The sequence below is a fragment of the Phyllopteryx taeniolatus genome, chromosome 9 (assembly GCF_024500385.1).
Source record: "Phyllopteryx taeniolatus isolate TA_2022b chromosome 9, UOR_Ptae_1.2, whole genome shotgun sequence".
In the NCBI taxonomy this organism is placed as follows: domain Eukaryota; kingdom Metazoa; phylum Chordata; class Actinopteri; order Syngnathiformes; family Syngnathidae; genus Phyllopteryx; species Phyllopteryx taeniolatus.
This window is the reverse complement of record NC_084510.1, coordinates 21,502,911-21,523,098: the sequence shown is the minus strand read 5'-3', so window position 1 is coordinate 21,523,098 and position 20,188 is coordinate 21,502,911. Positions and strand designations below refer to the sequence as shown.

The 20,188-nt window shown below is 39.9% G+C and overlaps 1 protein-coding gene across 4 annotated transcripts in view; it reads left to right on the top strand.

The window, feature by feature from the left end:
- Positions 1–20,188, top strand: part of atp2b2 (ATPase plasma membrane Ca2+ transporting 2) — a 122,085-nt gene continuing 101,897 nt past the window's right edge. For 2 of the 4 annotated variants that reach the window (XM_061783481.1, XM_061783480.1), the window contains exon 1: positions 1–153. The gene's annotated coding sequence lies outside the window, so the exon portion shown is untranslated. Of the gene's footprint in view, positions 154–17,695; positions 17,938–20,188 lie in introns of those variants that run through there. The other 2 variants (XM_061783479.1, XM_061783477.1) reach the window with 1 other exon arrangement.

Below are 20,188 nucleotides of genomic sequence, written 5' to 3'. Positions count from 1 at the left end.
CCTCTCATAATGCCTTCGCTGCAGTGTGCACGAGAGGGAAAAGCCCAAGCCACAAGCTCCACGTTGCTTTTGGAGTCCCGCAGGTGAGCCAACTGGCACCAGCACCCGAAGGATACCACAGGGCATCCGGAGCAGGACCCGCCGTTTCCTCTTGTGAGTACTGCGTAATTGTGCAGTGGTGGCATTAAATGGTCATTTTTGTCATGTGGACTGCAATTTTTTTTTGGGGGGGGGGAATGTTGGGGAGGGGGGCGGTATCTTCTTTTTAAGGTGTCTTTTTCCAAGTCAAACGGCTGTAATTTGACTTTATTACCTTTCGCTCACTGAGATTAGCCTAAACCTTAATCTCCTGTGTTATTTGTTTAAACATTTTATTATTAATATCATTATTCATTCACTGCATTATTCATTGAAATAAATTGAATTATAATAATAATTACTTCACTGTTTGGATAGGGAAACGTACTCATTCCTTTGGTACATATTTGCCTTTCCTACTCATCCCAGTTTACAAAGTGTGTCAAATGGAAACTTACAAAGAAGCCAGATGTTTTATTTGTATCTGTTTGTTTTCACTGTGATTGGCTGGTGACCAGTCCAGGGTACACCCTGCCTCTCACCCCAAAGTCAACTGTGATCGGCTCCAGTGCGACCCTGGTGAGCACAAACGCTAAAGAAAATGGATAGCTATTTATTTTTTAAGGGATGGTGAGTGGGAACATTTGGAAAGACAAGACCCTGTGACAACACGCTAAAGTCTCCCAAGAGAGAAGTGAAAACAATCATAAGTCGATCACGTGTCGCATTCAAATGCCTCATTAGAGTTGGCATTAGCTCGTAGCGGTAGCATACTTAGCTTTAATTTGTTATTTTTCAGTGTCTTTTGGCAAATTTAGCCAGCAAAAAAACTTTTGGAAAAGTATCAAACAATTCCTTAATATTGTGCCACTTGCAGACTAATGCTATAAAGTAGCTAATGCCAACCCATGGTGGGGTCCTTTTTAGCTTTAGCTTTGTCTTGTGGCTAATTTAGCAAGCAAAAGTGCTTTTGGAAAAGTTTCAAACTTTGCACACAAACACTCTCTAGCCACTGTGGTAGCTGTAAGCTAATACTAACATGACTTAGGCTACTTTCACACTGTGGCGCATGGTGCCCAACTCAGATTTTTTATTAAGTCTAATCTTTTTATGTAGTCGTTGACATTACAGTTTTCACGTTTTGATGACTTATAGGTCGGATGAGTGCGAGCTGAGCATCCAGACTGCACTCACATCGGATACTTGTCCGATTTATATCCACATACGAAAAAGACCTTTCGTATGAGGTCGGATTTGGGGAAAAAATTAAATTGCACTGTTCACACTGACGTGAAAACAATCAGATACTGTACATTGGGCATTGCTTTGACTTGCAGTGTGATCATATCCAAATATGGTGCCTGCACCTGCCAACCTAATACATTAGCTCATTGTGGTGGCCACTTAGCTTCAGTTTCTCCTTTTTTTTTCTCTCCGGCTTTTGGCTAATTTAGCTAGCAAAAGACAAACAATCTTGAAATTTGGCCAGTTTTAGGCTAATGGTCACATGGGTAATACGTTGTCTGCCTACACTTGCTGAGCCATGAAGTTAGCGCATTGTTGTGGCCACTTACATTAAGCCTCTTAGCAAAATGGCGTTTGAAAAATGTCATACATGGCTGACAAACATTCATCAGTCGTTCTGCTTGTTGCAGGTTAATGCTAACATGGCTAATATGGCATCTCAGGCTGGCGTCTCAACCTGTGGAGCGAGTACATGAACTCATAGTAGTGGGTGCTTACCTTAGGCTTCCTCTGTACATCATCATTTGGCTAATTTGGGCTCTTGGAAACATGGCCGATAAACAATCCCTCGCAACTGTGCCAGCTGCATGCTAATGCTAATATGGCTAATATGGGGTTTAATTAACTCTCTAGCTGGTGTCAAAGTGGCCAAATATGGTGTCTAATAACTTTTCGAGCCAGTACCTGCCAGCACCTGCGGAGTTTCATTCACCAGACACCATGTGGTCCTGTTCTATTTTAAAGGATTTGTAATCTCATCACATCCCATAATTTTGTACCGGGAAATCTTGCTGGGTTCTTCTGGAGATATTCTCCATATGTGAAGACTGAGACTTTGTTCATCGTTTCTCAGTGAATAAGGCATGTAGAATTGAAGCATCTGGGGGAGGTTGGTGTGTCAGGAGGGGTTCAGTTTGGTGCTAAACTCAATTAGTATTGTTTGGCCTAAGGAGGAGGCCTGTATTCAATTGAGCACTATAGGGATTCCTCAGGGAATATTCCTAGTGTCTATCAATATTGTCATAATATTTAATTCTTAGAGTAAAAATATTAGACTGACTACATCCAGGCAGCTCTCCGCTATGGGCTCAACACTGGCATGGAAACAGCAGTTCAGAACATTCAGAGAGAAATTCAGTTAAATGGTTAATTTCCCCCTGTTGTTGCTCAAGGAAATTAAGTCAAATAAGCACTATTCACACATTATTTGAGGAAATATGTTAAACTGCCATTAAGTCACAATGCCGTTTAATATGTGCACGTTCATCTGAAACACTTTGAGGTCTAGCTTTGTACAGTTCCAACTTTCCCTCCAACTTTCCTGACTGTCTTAAATGCACCATAAGCAAATCCTACTTAACTTGTGGAGGGTTGTGTTTAATCATTTTAGTACATGTTGTGAGCACCTTTTGTGTGTATTTCTTTTAGCTTCATACCAAAGATAGGGATAGTTGGTGGTGGTTATAGAGATATGAGGAGGGGCCTTCTGGTGGGCTTTTCGTACCCGCAGTGGCAGTTGTGCAGTAAATCATCCTTGACTTCAGCACAATATCAGCTTGATCCATCTCTTACTTCATATAACTCACCCCCTTTTCATCTTGTACTGGTGGTCTTCATGACTGAATCATGCTGTAGGTGGTCTATCCGTCTCACCAGGCAGATAACAATGCAAAAGCTAGATAGTGTTTTCTTTGATTTGCGTGGCACCCAGAAAGCAATTCAGGAATGTTGTAATCACTTGGTTACAATGTGTAGTGTTGTGTAGTTCCTTGTTACACTACTTATGTGGTGTCATGACAAAACCTTAATTTTCACCTCAGAAATGGAAAGTATCCAAGTATTTCACAGGTTAACGTGTATGTCTTCTTGCTTTCTATGCTCACAGGGTGCTGTTACCAATAAGTAGACTAAAGTGCAATCAGCACTCCCTCTTTTTATTAGTAATGTATAAGGGACTTGCCATTTTCTTAGCGTGCGTTTGAAGGAGTGAACGGAAAAATGCTGTTCAGTCAGTGGAAATAGCCCCTGAGAGCAAATAACTTGACCATGCTAATGCTGCGTCCACACAGTGGCCATTAAAGATACAATCAACGACCCCCATGCACTCGCTGCACTGTGGTGTAGGCCCGTTAGCCCGAGTACAGCGAGGAGCCAAAACGAATGCTGCTCCTGTCGCGGCGTCCGCTCTCAGTGGACGATCTCTATGCTGCCTGACCTGCAGTGTGCTTCTAAAATAGCACTTTGGTATGCGAGTTGAATCGGTTCACTCTTTGTTAATTAGCTGCTGCTATGGTACAGTATGAAGGGGCTGCTGAGGAAATATAAATAACGGTAATATAGGTCGTCAGAATACAAGCTCACTAGTCACATCATTAGGTACACTGTACATGACATGGTCACAATATAAGACATAGCTCTCAGTATAAAACAGTAAAAACTAACCATAGTAAAAAAAAAAATATTATTGTTATCTTTGTAACTATTAATTTTGCCAGTGTACCTAGAGTAGTGGCCAGTGAGTGGTATGTGCAAATGTGGAGAAAAAAGTGTATTATTATTATTATTATTATTATGATATTTTTATTTTGGTGTAATTATTTAAAAATACAATAAAAATATCATTAAAATTGTGTATTCTTATTAATGCACTCTTAGCTGAATCAGATGTTATTTCCTATAACAGGCTTGTATGATATAAGTATGATTTTGAGACTTGTCTTTTTAAAATCAAACTATTACATATTGTCAGCCGAATAGCAGAAATTCCCAGGTCAGTTTTACCTCCTCTTACAACATCAATTAAAAAAAATACCAGTTTGCTTGCTAAAATTTGTTTTTTCTTCATGTTTGTGTAGATTCTTAATCATACAGGTCATGGTAATCTGCAAAGGTTGAATAGAGGCAACTGGACTATTCTTGTTTGTTGAATTTATTGATTCTTTTTTCTTAAAAAATAGGGAATTATTCATTCTTTTAGGCTATTTGGCTGCTTTAAATTGGTAATTAGTTAAGCAGAGTTAATCACATATTTTTATGCCATTTAACTTCAAGCAAATAACCATAAAGAATGTTTAGTGCTCGGGAAAATTTGTAAAGTCACTGCGCTCAGTACATTAAAGGTAGCTCTGATGCTAGTACTAATACAGCATGAAAGGAAGTGCCTAGGCTGGTCCACCACTTTTCCAGACCATTGAATGATTTATTATTTCCAGTAAGAAGCCAGTATAACGTCCGAATTATTTTGAATCGTGCATTATAAACTCAAACTATTACAAAATTGCATGTTCTTTAATGTGATATCCAAGTGCTTAGCCCGGAGTGTGTATACTATTAACACATATATTCAAGGAGCCATTTAATTCTTGACATTGACAACAAGCCTGAAGGTCCAAACTGTCACCAAAGTAACCAGTCTGGACAGGTGCAGGATGTCCCAACCTTTTCCACGGTTACCTTATGGAGTTTCTGCGACTGTATATGCGAATACATTTGAGCACCTTTTTTCAGCACCGGTTTTGGAAATTTCCTGACACACCTCAACCCACAGACCAGGCAGGACACCTTTTGTGTTGTGGTAGTACCGTTTGGAGTTCTTACAAGACCTGACAACATAGCTTAGCTCAGCTTGTTTAGCCTTTAACCATTTCTACATACAACTCTGGTGACTACACAGACTTACAGACATCACACGCCACCCAAATGACAGGCATGTCGAACACACAGACATTACAGTACATACAGTATATTTTAAAATGTTATGCTTGTTTATTAAAAATTATGTTTACAGTATGTTTAAAAAGTCTGTTTTAATTCATTTAAATGTATTGAAAGCGAGCAAGAGGTGTACAATGATTTATATTAAAAAAAAAAAAAGTTTTTTATATGGTCTCCATATTGCAGATTTTCTGCTCACATTCTTGCTGTCATTGAGATGGAGGGATGGCTAGATAGCCAGAGCTATTCTATTCTTGCCAGGTAAATAACTCCACATTCACAGCTGTCTATTGGTTGAAGCTGCAAACTTGCTGCTAATTTGCAGGAATACACGATATGTAAAAAGTTAAACTATTCTACGCACCAACTTGAGTCAATATTTGCGCAGAGATGTTGCTGCAAGGTATTTAGGGGGGTTCAAAAACGTCTCTGAGCGAACTACTCCGGAACCAGCAAGGAATAGAGTACATATGTTAAACCTCAGATGACATCCATATCACTGAGTAAATGTACTCAACTGACAGATCAAAGTGAGACTAAAGAAGCAAAAGGAGGAAAATATTTCTGTAAGTTTTGCTCTTTTGGCTGAATGTGGTATGTTTTTAAATGTCACAGGTGCCGCTTAATGGCTTTTGCAGTTGGCTAAACGTCATTTAGCTTTTAGCTAACGGTTGGAGCAAAGTAAATTTATTGTAATATGTAATTTTAAGCGGCACGGTGGACGACTAGTTAGCACATCTGCCCTGCCTGTGTGGAGTTTGCATGTTCTCCCCGTGCCTGCGTGGGTTTTCTCCGGGGACTCCGGTTTCTTCCCACATCCCGAAAACATGCGTGGTAGGTTGATTGAAGACTCTAAATTGCCCGTAGGTCTGAATGTGTGCGCGAATGGTTGTTTGCTTATATGTGCCCTGCGATTAGCTGGCAACCAGTACGGGGTGTACCCCGCCTCTCGCCCGAAGATAGCTGGGATAGGCTTCAGCACGCCCGCGACCCTTGTGAGGATAAAGCGGTACAGACGATGGATGGATGTAATTTTAAACAGTTTGTAAAAACAAAAAAAGGGTGTGAGTTAGCTAATTATGTGGTCTTGCTCTTACCTCATGTCACTCTCAATGTGAGAGTTAACACTGTGTATTACTTAAAGGCATATTCATGTTTGTGAGGGGGCCGGTTGATCCCCTATGGGCTGTGGGGCCTGCTGTGGGGTTTTCGTCCCTGCCTGGTTTGGGGGGGTGGCGGGTTGTGGGTGCTGGCTGGAATGTAGAAGGAGGGGGTGGGGGGGTCCTGGGGTCGGTGCTGCGGGGCTAGGTGGGGCGTCTTTCTTCATCTGTGGTTGTCCTGCCTGATGGGCCGACCTGCAGGAGCCATGCCTCTTAATCACTCACCTAGCACACACTCACACCACTCACTCTATATATTTTTTCTCACTCGTCACATCTGGAAGAAGAAGAAAAAAAGTACACTAAAAAAACAAGTCATTTGCATTTAATTTGATTATGTTCATCGGTTGCACATGATTAAAATATGTTAAACCAACAAATACTATTTGATTATTTTCAAGCAAAACAGGGGAAAATTGTGCGTTTACCACCTTTTAGTTGTGCAACTGAAAATTAGGTACATTTTTCAGTGTAGGTGGATGGGTAGGTAGGCATGTACTTAGATTGTAGATACTGTAAGTAGGAGGTAGTTATATATTTGGATAGTAGGCTAGGCAGGTAAGTCAACAATTGTAATAAAGCTGTCATTAAATGAATAGCTCTCTCACAAGTGTAAACCTGATTATCTTTGTAAGAATAATGGTATCAGCTCTTGTTTTGGCTTGTGCATGTTTACCTAATGTTTTGTGTACTTTCTGTCTCTATTTGTGTTCTCCTTGAAATAGAACTACATTCATGAGAAAAGACCCTTCACTGTTTCTTGTTATATTTCTTTCTTTAGTTCTTCACTTCTTTGGGCTTGTTGGTACATTAGCGCTTGAGGCGATCCTAATGATTGCTTGGAATCTCGCCAAGCCCACCGACACTTATTAGGACCCTCGATGGGGTCAACGTGAGCTTTCTCCAATTCTAGATAAAAAGTTGCGTTTTGGCCCCATCTGCATCCTCTCATTATTTTTCCGCTAAATCCACCCCTCACATATTCATCCCACCTTGTCACCTCCCTCGCATGACTGCAGTGCATCCTCTTCCTCCTCCTCTTCATCATCATCATCATCATCATTATTATGATCATCATCAACACCAGCAGGCACATTAACATCTCCGTTACTCTTTAAAGCATCTCCCCTTTCTCATTCTCCTTCCTTTTCTTAATACCCTTCGTGTGTGTGCTGTTTTTTTCCCTTCTGCCTTTCAAGTGTGATCATCACCATGAGAAATCGCTATTTCCTCCTCCTCCTCCTCCTTCTTCTCCTCCTCCTCACCAATGATGAGCTGTGCTGTTCCAAGGGGACCATTGCCCTTGGTGTGACCGTGAATGAGAGAGAGAGAGAGAGAGAGAGAGAGAGAGAGAAAGAAAGAGCTAAAGTTCTGCAGTAGTGAGCATGCAAGTTATTTTCTTTCAGTTGCTTGTTGGTTTATGTAAATGTTAAAATCAGAACGGATGGAGCAAACAAGAAGCAAATGAGGCAGCAGCAATAGTTGTTATATATTTATTTTTTCCACATGATCCCACTTTTATTTACAGCTTCGAAGCGAGTTAGATGAATTTGAATTTTATTTAACTTTTTTTGTCTTTCGTGTATTTTATTGATTGCGTAATCCTGCTAATGTGTCAAAAGAGTGATGTGGAGGAAAAAATGTCACGTTAGTGACTAGTGAGAAGTAGTTTTTTAGACATGTATATAATTGACAATACAGTCACGCTAAAAATTTTTGGCACCCTGGCACGACTGTATATACAACATATACATGTAAATGCTATCACTAGATTTTGTGAGACTTTTTTCAGAAAAATAAAAAGTACACAAAGTGGTGTGCGGGAAGTTAAAGTTTTGACTTTTGTATATATTATTTTCTCCATTTCAAAAATAAATAAATAAATCCATGCAATCTTCTGCTTGGCTACTATCACACAGTTAATTTGTATTTTACTTTATCTTCCACAAATCATTTTTATAAAAACATTAAAAAAACAATAATAATAAAACGTTTTCATCTCCCTTAGTGTACATGCTTTTTATTAAAATAACACAAAACACACAAAAAAGCATTTTGGCTCCCGCCTTCTTTTGTGCGGGTTATAGTAAAACTACTGTCATTGGTCATCTTTTCAGGCACTTTTGATTAATGAAACAGCCAATGGGCTGTTCTACAGCTCTCATTCATTAAATGCTGCAATTTGTGTGTACAGTATTAGTGGCGCACATGTCTGGAAAGTCAACAAGGCACATGACAGGGACTAAACTTGAAAGTAATATCAGGTTAAAAATGACTAAGCAACCAAAGGTCTTCCAACTGGACCGTTGTGGTCATGTGCTGCTGCTTCTGTCTTTAGTCCGACAACGTCTCCGCCTGAGGGTGTCTAATTTGAATAAAAATGGATGGGCACAGTGTGATGAATGTTATTACTTAAGACGAGCAGGCTGTCTCTCTTATTATTTCCCTAAAAGTTTGACTCAGTATTAGAAGCTGCGTTTGTCTTTCCTCTGCTTAGTTTTTACATAACAGGTTTTGACATTGAACAAAATGGACGCAAATTGGCTGGCTGTAAGTCTAGTCTTGATGGAGCAGTAACACATGAACTGCTGAAGCACTTTTGTGCAACACTGTGAAAAGAGCTATTACGATATGAGCTCAGATTATACACGTTTTGTTGTTGAACTTTCAATAGTGCAATCTCTTTGAACAAGTGCAGAATTAGCCTACATTCTGCACTTCTTACTGTGTGCGTGCGTGCATGTAGCGCTCCATGTAGCCGGTGTGAGCTAACATGGTTCTCGATGCCAGGCAGATCAGTTGCATAGCAACAGGAACTTTTTTGAAAGCAGGAAAATCTTGCAGGGGAATGTGTTGAGCACATAAGCAGTGCAATGAAATATGGAAGGATGCACTCACTAAACTTTTATACTATTCAATGACTTCAATAGACTTAAGCAAGAAATCATGCAAAAATGTAAGCACTTAAACTTAAAGGAGACAGATTATGCATGTTTTTTACAATTTAGTTCAAAGGTTTCTTAATAACATGTCTGTGACAGGCTGTCATCACAATATCCCAAGACCATTAAACTGTATTAATTTCACTGCACCTGATCACATCTCCCCTAAAATTGATGTATCAAACACAAATCCAAAGCAGGAAGGCAATAACCTGCCGAAAAATATTGACTTTTTAGTGGCCCCTTTAAAAATAAAAATTAGTCCGTGCTACCATTGATCAACATACAATTTGGTGGGATCATCTATCATGACTGGACACAGGAAAAAGTCTCAAGGTTCTATACCTGAAATTGAACAGGAATTTTGCCATTTTTGCTCAAAGAGCCTATTTTTGGCCAACTGCGAGGGTCGTACTTGAACAGGCTCTTCTGAGGGAATTCATCCAAATGAGCCTAAATCGGAATTAGGGACACTAGACAGGTGGGCTGTGATAAAGTGTGAAAGGTTTTAGACCACGCCGTAGGATGTGGTTGGAGCTTTTGATGATTCGACACGGCACAAGAAATGCCCTTTCAAACCCTGCTTGGAGCTTTAATTATTATTATAATCATACACCACTCTTTCACTATATTCAATTATACATGTATCATTGGTATCGCTGCATTTCTTCTCCAATTGCTTGGGAGAAATCACTTATTGTGAAGCATCTATTTCAATAACTTGTACTAATTACAGTGCTATACTACTGCACAAAATCCTACTAAATTCACATGAGAACAGGTACATTTGTGACAGAGTGGTTTGCTGACAGGTTTCTGTATGGGCAAAATGTAAGCCTGAACCTTTCAACTAAGCACTTTTACATGACTTAGTGGTTGTGATTGTGACCCGCATTTCCTGAACACTTCTGACTCGAGCATTGTTTTGCACCATGAGTAATGGAGATGATATTTTACGGGTGAACGTATGGCTTGAGCCTACGGGGGGGAGCAATTGCCTTGACTGATGGCGAGCAACTTTGACTCCTGTTCAACCTAAGACGCCGTATTCTTTACTGCAACACTAGAGTGGAGACACAAGTGTGGGAACCAAATAAATGTTAACACATAGTTATTACATTGCTCATTAAAATGTGTAAAAATGCCAGAGTCAGCCACGAGCTGACAGGTAACACCAGCTGTTACTGCGCAGTGTAAAATATTTTATTGGCTTCAAAGTCATTGTCGTATGCACACTAAAATAGTCACTGAAATTTCCCATCAGGAAAAAAAATGGTCACACTTTTAAATGCTGTTTGAACTCTGTCGCTAACCAAAACAGTTGCACTTACCGAGGCATGTCAATTCTTGAAGGAATAAACGTGTGATATCTTTCTGCTTGTGTAAATAAGAATCCTGAATTTGCCTTACAGTACGTGCAAATGGTGTTTTTAGCAATGATTGCTGCAGTGCTCCACAGTTTTGTCATTCTATTTTTTTGTGATCTACTTTTGCTGTGTTTGTCCTTAATAGTTGTTTTTAAAGTCCAGTTTCTCTTGGCAGAAATTGTGATATACCAGTAGCATTGTTCAAAATGATTTTAAAAAATGTGTACAAATATAGGCCTTCCCCCTAATACCGTGGGTTTTAACCTGGGTTCGATCGCACAGCGGAGGGCAAGACAAACACAGTGTTTGTGCTCATTCTCTTCATCCCACTTTGTATGATTTGTAGCAACTCTTCCGAACAACAACCCTCTTAGCCTTTTGGCATCTGTTACATTTGTTACAAAGTATCTGTGCGAGCACTCCTTTTGAAGGATGGTAGACATAAATACGAGAAAAGGAACAGATTTTGTTGCAAAAATGATACCAGAGTGGTACTTACCAGGTGCAGCAAAGCATTCCTGAACTCTGGACGGCAACAGCAAAAGGTACATTGATTTACAGTAACGCCATTGAGTTAGGTTTTTGATTTTGAGTGAAACTCATGATTTGTTGGTTTTGTTCTTTGAAGTCAGTGATTTTGTTTGCATGGTTCATTTTCCATCGATGCATTTTGGGCTGGGCTTGCGGGGGCAATAGCTTAAGCAGGGAAACCCAGACTTCCTTCTTCCCAGCCACTTCATGCAGCTCTTCGGGGGATCCCAAGACATTCCAGGGCCAACTGAGAGACGTAGTCTCTCCAGTGTGTCCTGGGTTGTCGCAGAGGCCTCCTCCCGGTGAGATGGGCCTAGAACACCTCACCAGGGAGGCGTCCAGGGGGAAATGTTTCCTCTCAGTGTTTCTGGACTCTCCTTCGCGATGATGATGGTGAAAAGCTCAGTCATTCAGGAGGGGCTCAAAGTAGAGCTCCTCCACATCGAGTGGAGCCAGATGAGGTGGCTCGGGCAGCTGGTTAGGATGCCTCCTGGACGCCTCCCAGGGTGAGGTGTTCCAGGCATGTCCCACCAGAAAGAGGCCGCGGGAAAGACCAAGGACACACTGGAGAGACTGTGTCTCTAGGCTGGCCTGGGAACGTCTTCCCCTGGAAGAGCTTGATGAAGTGGCTGGGGAGAGGGAAGTCTGGGCTTCCCTGCTCAAGTTGTTAACTCAGCAACTGGACCCTTGATAAGCGGAAGAGGATTTATGGCTGGATGTTATTGTATTTATATTTTTGTTGTATTACTTTTTAAATGTTATTTTACATTTCTTTTTTTGCCTTTTAAGTTTAGGTTTATGTTTTCTTCCTTTCATAGCAAACATAGGAAGAGGCTATAGCTGATTGTTGCTACCCATCAATATGTCACACAGAGGCTGACATGGCAGTAATCAAATTTTAAGATGCCTTGGGGGAATAATGTACGTCATTATTCATTGCTTCCATTTAGTAATTTACAGTGATTGGCCCGTGCAGGGTGGTGAGGAGAGGAATGCAGTGGGGGAGGCGCTGTTTATCTATTTGCTCATTATATTTCTTAATATGTTTCTACAGCCAGTTCAAAAGATGATTTCTCTCTGCTACATTGTCTTGGAAGTTGAGTCTCAGTTTTATTGGAATTTATTTGCGTTCTGTTGCTCTCTTAGTCATGATTTAAACCAGTGGGGTTGTCAGCATGCTTTGGGTGCTGCAGTGAATGTTTGAGCACACTGTTGCTTGCTTTACATCTCACTGAGTAACCATATCCTGTCTTTTTGAATGTACTCTTTCGATTTGCTTAATAGATCCTTTCCTCTGGAAAATACAGACAATTCCTTTCTGCCAATATTGTCTTTTAAGTGACTCTTAAGTTTACCTTCACTTGGCTCTCTTTTGTAAATGACCTGGCATTGCGGACTGAGACGGCGCTAATGTTTTTCTTGAGGGACAAGGCCTTCTCCTTTAAGGCAAGGGGTTGATGTTTAGTCAGCATTAAATTCTCTGAGAAATACTTGGGTATCTACGTGAATAAGTCCAGCAGTATTTGGTAAGAGACACAAAGAACATAAAGAAAAAATAATTAAAAATGATCTAGCTTATATCATTAGATTCTCACATCCTATCCAGTTGATCCAGCGCCATTTCATAACACATTTTGGAAACAGATATACTTTGTTTATTATAACAATAAGAAAAAAATAAAGTCGACGCATCCTTTTCTGGCCTGGCAAACCAAGTGGGCTCAGATTTCCTTTCACAATATTTGTTTCTATTTTTTATTGCTTTTTAATTAAATTAATATTATTATTATTATTAAAAAAAACTATAACAAAATAATAGTTCATAGCACTATATTATGTCATATTATAGTATGTATTATATTGTATTACATTTTAAATATTGTATTTTTCCATGTTTTACTTTACAATATTTCATTTGTATTTTTTAAAATCATTTTTTGTTTAAAAATCTTTGAAAATTATTTAAAAACATTTTAATTACTTTTAAAATATATTTAATAGCATTGTTTTATTATTTTTTTCTATTATTGAAAATATATTTTATTTTTATAAATTAAATGTAAGTCAATTTAATATATTTTTTTATTTAAAATCATATTTTATATTTTTTAAGCGGCACGGTGGCCGACTGGTTAGAGCGTCAGCCTCACAGTTCTGAGGTGCGGGGTTCAATCCCCGTCCCCGCCTGTGTGGAGTTTGCATGTTCTCCCCGTGCCTGCGTGGGTTTTCTCCGGGCACTCCGGTTTCCTCCCACATCCCATAAACATGCATTAATTGGAGACTCTAAATTGCCCGTAGGCATGACTGTGAGGTGTGAATGGTTGTTTGTTTCTATGTGCCCTGCGATTGGCTGGCAACCAGTTCGGGGTGTACCCCGCCTCCTGCCCGATGACAGCTGGGATAGGCTTCAGCACGCCCGCGACCCTAGTGAGGAGAAGCGGCTCAGAAAATAGATGGATGGATATATTTTTTAACTGTAATTTCATTTCATTCATTATTTTTTGTTACATTGTTGAAAATATATTTTATTTTTATTACTTTTTAAATATCATATATTTTATAGTATTTAGGTGTTATCATTTTGGATTTCATTTTTGAATTTCTATTTAAATTATTATTATTTTCATTTGTATTCTTCTTTTTCTTCGTTTTAGGCCAAATTAAGGCCAAGCGATTTCATTAAACGAGATGATAAATGTTTGTCGGAACCAAAAGGAGAAATTACCTTACAAATAGTATGCGATATACATTCCTTCTGTAGTCAAATTCATGTGATGATTTGAGTTCATTTGACAGATTTCTAGATTGAGTGGAATTAACTCATTCACTGCCAGTCCTCCATGTTAACATGGATATTTGAATTCAACACTGTGAAGAACATACTAGAGAATTTAACAAAATCAGATACAGTATATCATATTTTTTACTCATACCGGTTTCTGAATGCAGGTTACTGTACACCTTGGAGGCATTTCTACTGTATGTACTTAGCTTTAATGTACAGGGCATTTTCCTGTCTTTTCCACAATGAAGGCCTTAATCATCCTTAAAAATGACACACTTATGTCTAAATCTCCTATAAGACATCTTTAAAAGGTAACAATTACAATAATAAGTCACTATTGACTCAACATTTCTTACAGCGTTGTAATATCGACTGTGATACCCATATCGCTCACCCCTTGTGCTCTCATTTTGTGAAGGAGATGTCTTAATTTGATTGCAGTGGCCCTCAAAAGGGGTTAGAGAGGTCTTAAATTTGGCTTACTTAAATCTACCAATACCCTGTGTTAGACAGTGGATCTTTTAAAAAGTTTTAAATTAGAGTTTCCCCAGCAAATGCCTGAATTATCCCTACAAATTACACTTAATCCCTAAATCTGCTGTTAAAATGTTTTTATAATTTAAATAATTTAACTCAATGGTTCATTTTGTAGAGTGTAGATTAAGTTGCTATAGGTCGTTTTTAATACAGTCTATCAAAAATTAATACACAAAATGTCTCAAAAATATTGTTATAATATTAGGTCCACATTTCCCACTCCTTGTGGTCACATTTAGTAAAAAAGAGGTCTTTAGTGGCCTTAAAAAGGTGGTTTTAGATATAGCTTTCTAACCTGCATAGATATGGTGCTTAGACTTTTATTTCATTCTATGACCACACTCAAAACACTCATATGTCAAATCATCTTTCTGCATTGAAATGGATGGCAATGAAACTAATAAGTTGCAGCCCCACAAAAAGAACCAACACATTTTTTTGTATTTAATAAGAAAAATAGAACTCTACAGTACTTTATAAAAGTATATAGTACTAACATGAATAAATAAAATGTAAAGAATTAAACAGTTTGTTTATTATGATTTCATGGTTCAATGCCCAGTGAAATTGTGCTCCTTCTGTTGTGCATGCCTTTGTCCACCAGGGGCAGTATACCACAGCCATACATAACCTAACCAGAGGCGTGTAAGCAAAAAGAAAAAAATGATTAAATATACAACTCACCATTGCGCTGTTATGATGAATGTAGTTGTAATAGTGGGAACGCTTAAAAAAAAAATCTTCAAAAGCTTGTTTTTTGATACCACCTGTCGGAATCGCTCCTCACTCCCCCCTCCCTGCTAACGCAGATATTCCTCGCCAATGAATACCACAGCTCTAATAACCAATTAGAGCTGTGGTATTCATTGGTACTCTTTTGATCGGCTTATTAAAATATTTTTTGTTCAGTGTCTATACATACATTTGATAGCCTTGTGGGAGTAGCTTACAACGTCTGTTGTAACTCAACCCACACTTCAAGTGGAATATGACGTGGCACTGGACTGGCTACAGCCTCACATGCGCGTACGTAAGAGGAAAAGTGCTTAAGTTGACGGCAGAATACGCGAAAAGACAGATATGACATTTTAGGATTGCTCCACCCGGTGTGCGTAGGTTTAATGGATGGGAGAATCTGCAGCCAGCCTTAGAATAGGGCCCTCATTCAAGACACACAAAAAACAAAATATGCCTATAATCTTTGAGAACTGTGCTGATACACATTGGCATGATCTTACAGCCGTTCAGCAAGTGCAAACACGCTAGATCTCCTCGAACTGCACTGCATTATTGATAGGAGTCAAGAATAAAAGCACACACGGATAAAAACTGCTAATGTAAGGCAGTTATATATGGTTTAGGCAGAATTCTTCATACAGCTCTTGTATTGAGATTCGATGCATGTGTACCTAATGAAGTGGCGAGCGAGGGGTATGTCCAAGATACTGCAGATGCCCGGACCACCCACACCTGGTGGTACCTGCAGCATCAGGCTGCGTGTCCTCTCCTGCTCTTCCTTGCAGCTTTTTGGTGCACTGCAGCTCTGGAATCTTTCAGACTGCACTGCATTGATATTCAAAGCCTGTGTTTGATCCCCATCACTGCTCTCCTTCCCTCAATCTCTCTTTCTCTCTCTCTCTCTCTCTCGCTCTCTCTCTGTAAGTCGTTCTCATTTTTTCTCCCATGTCCAAGTTAAATAATCTTAACAGCTGTTCTGTAAAACTAACACTCCGCTTGAATCCCCCTTGGAGTACTCTCCCGACTGAGCGAACGATTGCTTCTCCGTGTTGCAACTTCCCGAAACTCATATCATCATTTATGCTATACCTTACAGTACTGCTTTTCTAGAGCTGCATCATAGAAGTCGCTCTGTTTTGATTGAAACCAGACAATCAGGGAAGTATTTGTTTTACACCATAGCATATGACTGCCGTAGAACAGACCAGGACCCACAGGTAGACAACGACACATGGCAATGACAAAAATACACCAAATATTCTAACGTTAGCTTACCCTGTTGCTGTGCTTTAGCTTTGCAGTCTCCACTTTGCTGCAGCGGTGCCCTTAGTCTTGACTCGGATAAAATGTCCCCTTACAGATGTAAAAATACATTGGCGTTGTTAGCTGATGTCTCATTCCAATTAATGTGCTCAGTGCAGCTGTGTTCAGCTATTTCCACAGAATACTCGCTTCTAATGCTTTTGCGTTGACAAAAGCTGGTTCCATTTCTAGTACCTGGTTAGATTAAATTTCAGATGTGCCGAAACCCTCGTTCTCCTCCATTGTTGTTTGATAGCTGATGTGTCGTTCCAACCTATGCCTTCAAGAGAGTATATTCGCAGTATATTCGCGATTGATGATGCATTGCGGTAACGTATGCCGAGCCGATACCATGCTTTGCCTTTCAGGGTTCACGATACCACCGATACCAATTTTTTCGAGTATGAGTAATGATACTCGATAATGCTATTAGATCTTACAGTTGTGATGAAAATGTTTTACTTCAATCAAATATTGTTCAAAAACACAAACATTTTAAAACAGTGAGCACATTCAGAAATAGTAACACAACAGTTGAACAGTTTTGAAAGTTTCACTTAACACTTTCTAGAGTAGCAACTTGTCATTTATGATATTTAAACATCCAACTGCATAACAGTCTTTCAACCCATTCATGTACATGCAGCCTGTAACACAAGGCATTTCAGTTATTTTGGTGTCATAGTTTGACCACTTGGGGGCACTATGTAAAAGGAGTACATACAGTAGATAGGATGCGAAAAAGAAATGAGAAGAAGAACATCAAGTCAAGGTGGATATGTAATATAAAGTATCTGTGTTTTAATTACAAAATAAACTGAGTAAAAATAAATTCAAGACTGATTCTTGAAAGTACTTTTTTACTACTTCACACACCGTTGCCTACTTCTCTTTACTTGATGTGCTACGCCACAGCTCGTCGCCCACCACTGCAACTCGCACGGCGTAAGTGTTTAACTTAAAGGGTCTTCACTCTGCTGACATGGCTACTACTCCACCTATATGTCGGGCGGGTAAAATGGCATCGGATGTAGTATCAGAGCATTTTTTCGACTCCGGGTCCAGATGATATTGGTATCGGTATCGGTGGTACATTAGTGTGGCTTGAGGGATATTATTTCCTCCCATCCATTGTCAGGTATAATGTTTTTAAAAAAAAAAAAAAAAAAAAACGCTTTGTCACACACAGAGATGCAAGCAAAAACACACCACACCCCCCGCTGCCTGCCGACGTGGTACAGGCTGTGCATTGAGACGGCCCCAGCCGAGGCGGCATCACAGTGAAAGAGAGAGAGGTGCTCACAGCTTCAGTCTCCTCTCTCTCTCATACACACACACACACTCACACATACACACACACACGCACACACACATTCCCACACTTACACTCACATTAACACACACATACGCACTCACACACGCATGCAGCACATTGCTGCAGTGGTTAGTCCGCTGCCACCGACACCACCGGAGCCGCATGTGCTGGTGCGCTCGCAGGTGGATTGTAGGACTGCGGGTGACTGTAACCTTGATGTCATGTAAGTGCTTTTGTGTTTTGTTTTTGTTTTGTGTTGTTTGGCTCAAGATGGAAAAATGCATGGGCTATAGCAGGGAATTAGTAATGCAGTGATGTACCATCCCTGTTATTTAGGTACACTGCACATCTTTGGTTTCATTTGCAGCTGACTCCAGCTTTCTGCCATCCGTTGGAATTAGTAGGGACTGCTATCTCTGGTAGTGCGTGACCGGCGAGCGTGTCCGATAAATGGCTGGCTCGTTGCGGCTTCAAATGTCCGTGGCGGCCGCTTTGGCGGATATGTCAATGCACCTAAAGATCACTGTTAAGACAAGTGGGCTGCCCATGGAGATTGATTATAGCCGCTATTGGAAAGCTGGGATGGCTGCATGACCTTAACCATATTTAGGGGGCCACTGCGTCGCCACCATCAAATCTCTTTGCTGCTCACCATTTGATGCAAACGGCTGCCTATGTTGTCCTTTTTGTATTATTCCTTTTTATGTTATTTTTTAAGCATCTCATTACTACAGTGGTTGGTAGCCCAACCAAAGGATACCAAAAAAAATGTACAGTACGAAAAAAAAAATTCTGAACCATGTTATCATGCCCGCAAACAGGTACTAAAGTTGCAGGATGTTCCTGTGGATGCCCGACTACTGTGGTTATGTTCTTGTAGATGCCAAACAACTGGTGGTTGTTACCCCAATAGAAAGGTCCCAAAAAATGGTACATTATAGATGATTTATTTCTGGATTATTCCACGATGCCCCAAATGGGTACCACAGTGGTTGGTAGCAGTAGGATGTCCAAAAATGGTATAGTACAAACCAGCTGTTTTGGAACCTTTCACAACCATACTGAACAGTGCAAAAATGTTTTTTTTATTATGGTGGAAATGGGACTGTTTGGTAGCGTGACAGAATAGTCTCAGGAATTGGTACCGTATGGACCAGATATTTTGGTACCCTTCACAACCATACTGGACATTTCCAAAATGTACTAATTTTGTAAAAAATTTGACTAATCTTTCAAGTCACGCCCCATTGTGGTTGGTACCTAACAGAAGGGTGTCCAAAAATGGTACAGTACAAAGCATTTTTTTTGGGGGGGGGGTTAGCCTTCAGATTGCTTTTGAACATGTAAATCAGGGGTGTCAAACTCATTTTTGTTGCGGGCCACATTGTAGTTATGGCTTCCCTCGGAGGGCCGTTATGACTGTGAACCCATATAAAATATTGTCTCATATAACGACATATACACATCAAATTGATGGATAACTAGTTTTTAAATCAGAAGCCAATAAAATAATTTCAACTATTATTACATTTATTCCAGAAAGGTGATTGTAACATAAAATGCTCATACAAGTAAAGACACCAATGTTGGTATTTTCACAAGAAACATGAAATCGACACACATGATTTGCTTTCGCGGGCCACATAAAATTATGTTGCGGGCCACCGTTTTGACACCTGTGATGCAAATGAAAAATCAACTGCATACCGTACCAGTCTGCACTGCATGGTGTAATCTATGGTGTTATGATGTGAGTTTAAGCATAATTACAATTCCAACTTTGTGTGAACACTATGGGGAATACCCTAGCTTTGTGGTAGACATCCCAACAGTAGGGTACCTTATTTAATTTAATTTAATTTTTATTTTTTTTTTGGTACGCTTCACAACCTTACACAACTTTACGACACCATACAAGGCTGTCTTTTACTGCTTTGTCGAACACCCTTTTCTGTTCCTTTAGATACCATAACCACTGTGTTGGTACCACAACAGTACCAAATGGTACAGTACTGATTGATTGTTTCTGGACTTTTCCATGATCCCCCAGTTTGGGATAGGCTTTTTTGTCTTCCATTAGTTACCGTTTCCACTGTGATCGGTACCATCCATCCATTTTCCACACCGCTTATCCTCACCTGGGTCACAGGCGTGGTGGAGCCTATCCCAGCTGACTCTGGGAGAGAGGTGGGGGACACCCTGAACTGGTTGCCAGCCAATTGCTGGGCACATATAAACAAACAACCATTCGCACACACATCTTTGGAAAAGTTAGAGTCTTCAATCAACCTATCATCCATGTTTTTAAGATGTGGGAGGAAACCAGTAGAAAACCCACGCACGGGAGATCATGATACTCCACATAAGCGAGGCCAGATTTTGAGCTCAGAACTGTGAGGCAGATGTGCTAACCAGTCGGTCACCGTGCCGCCACTGTGAGCAGTAACAAACTACAATGGAAACAAGCCTTTAAA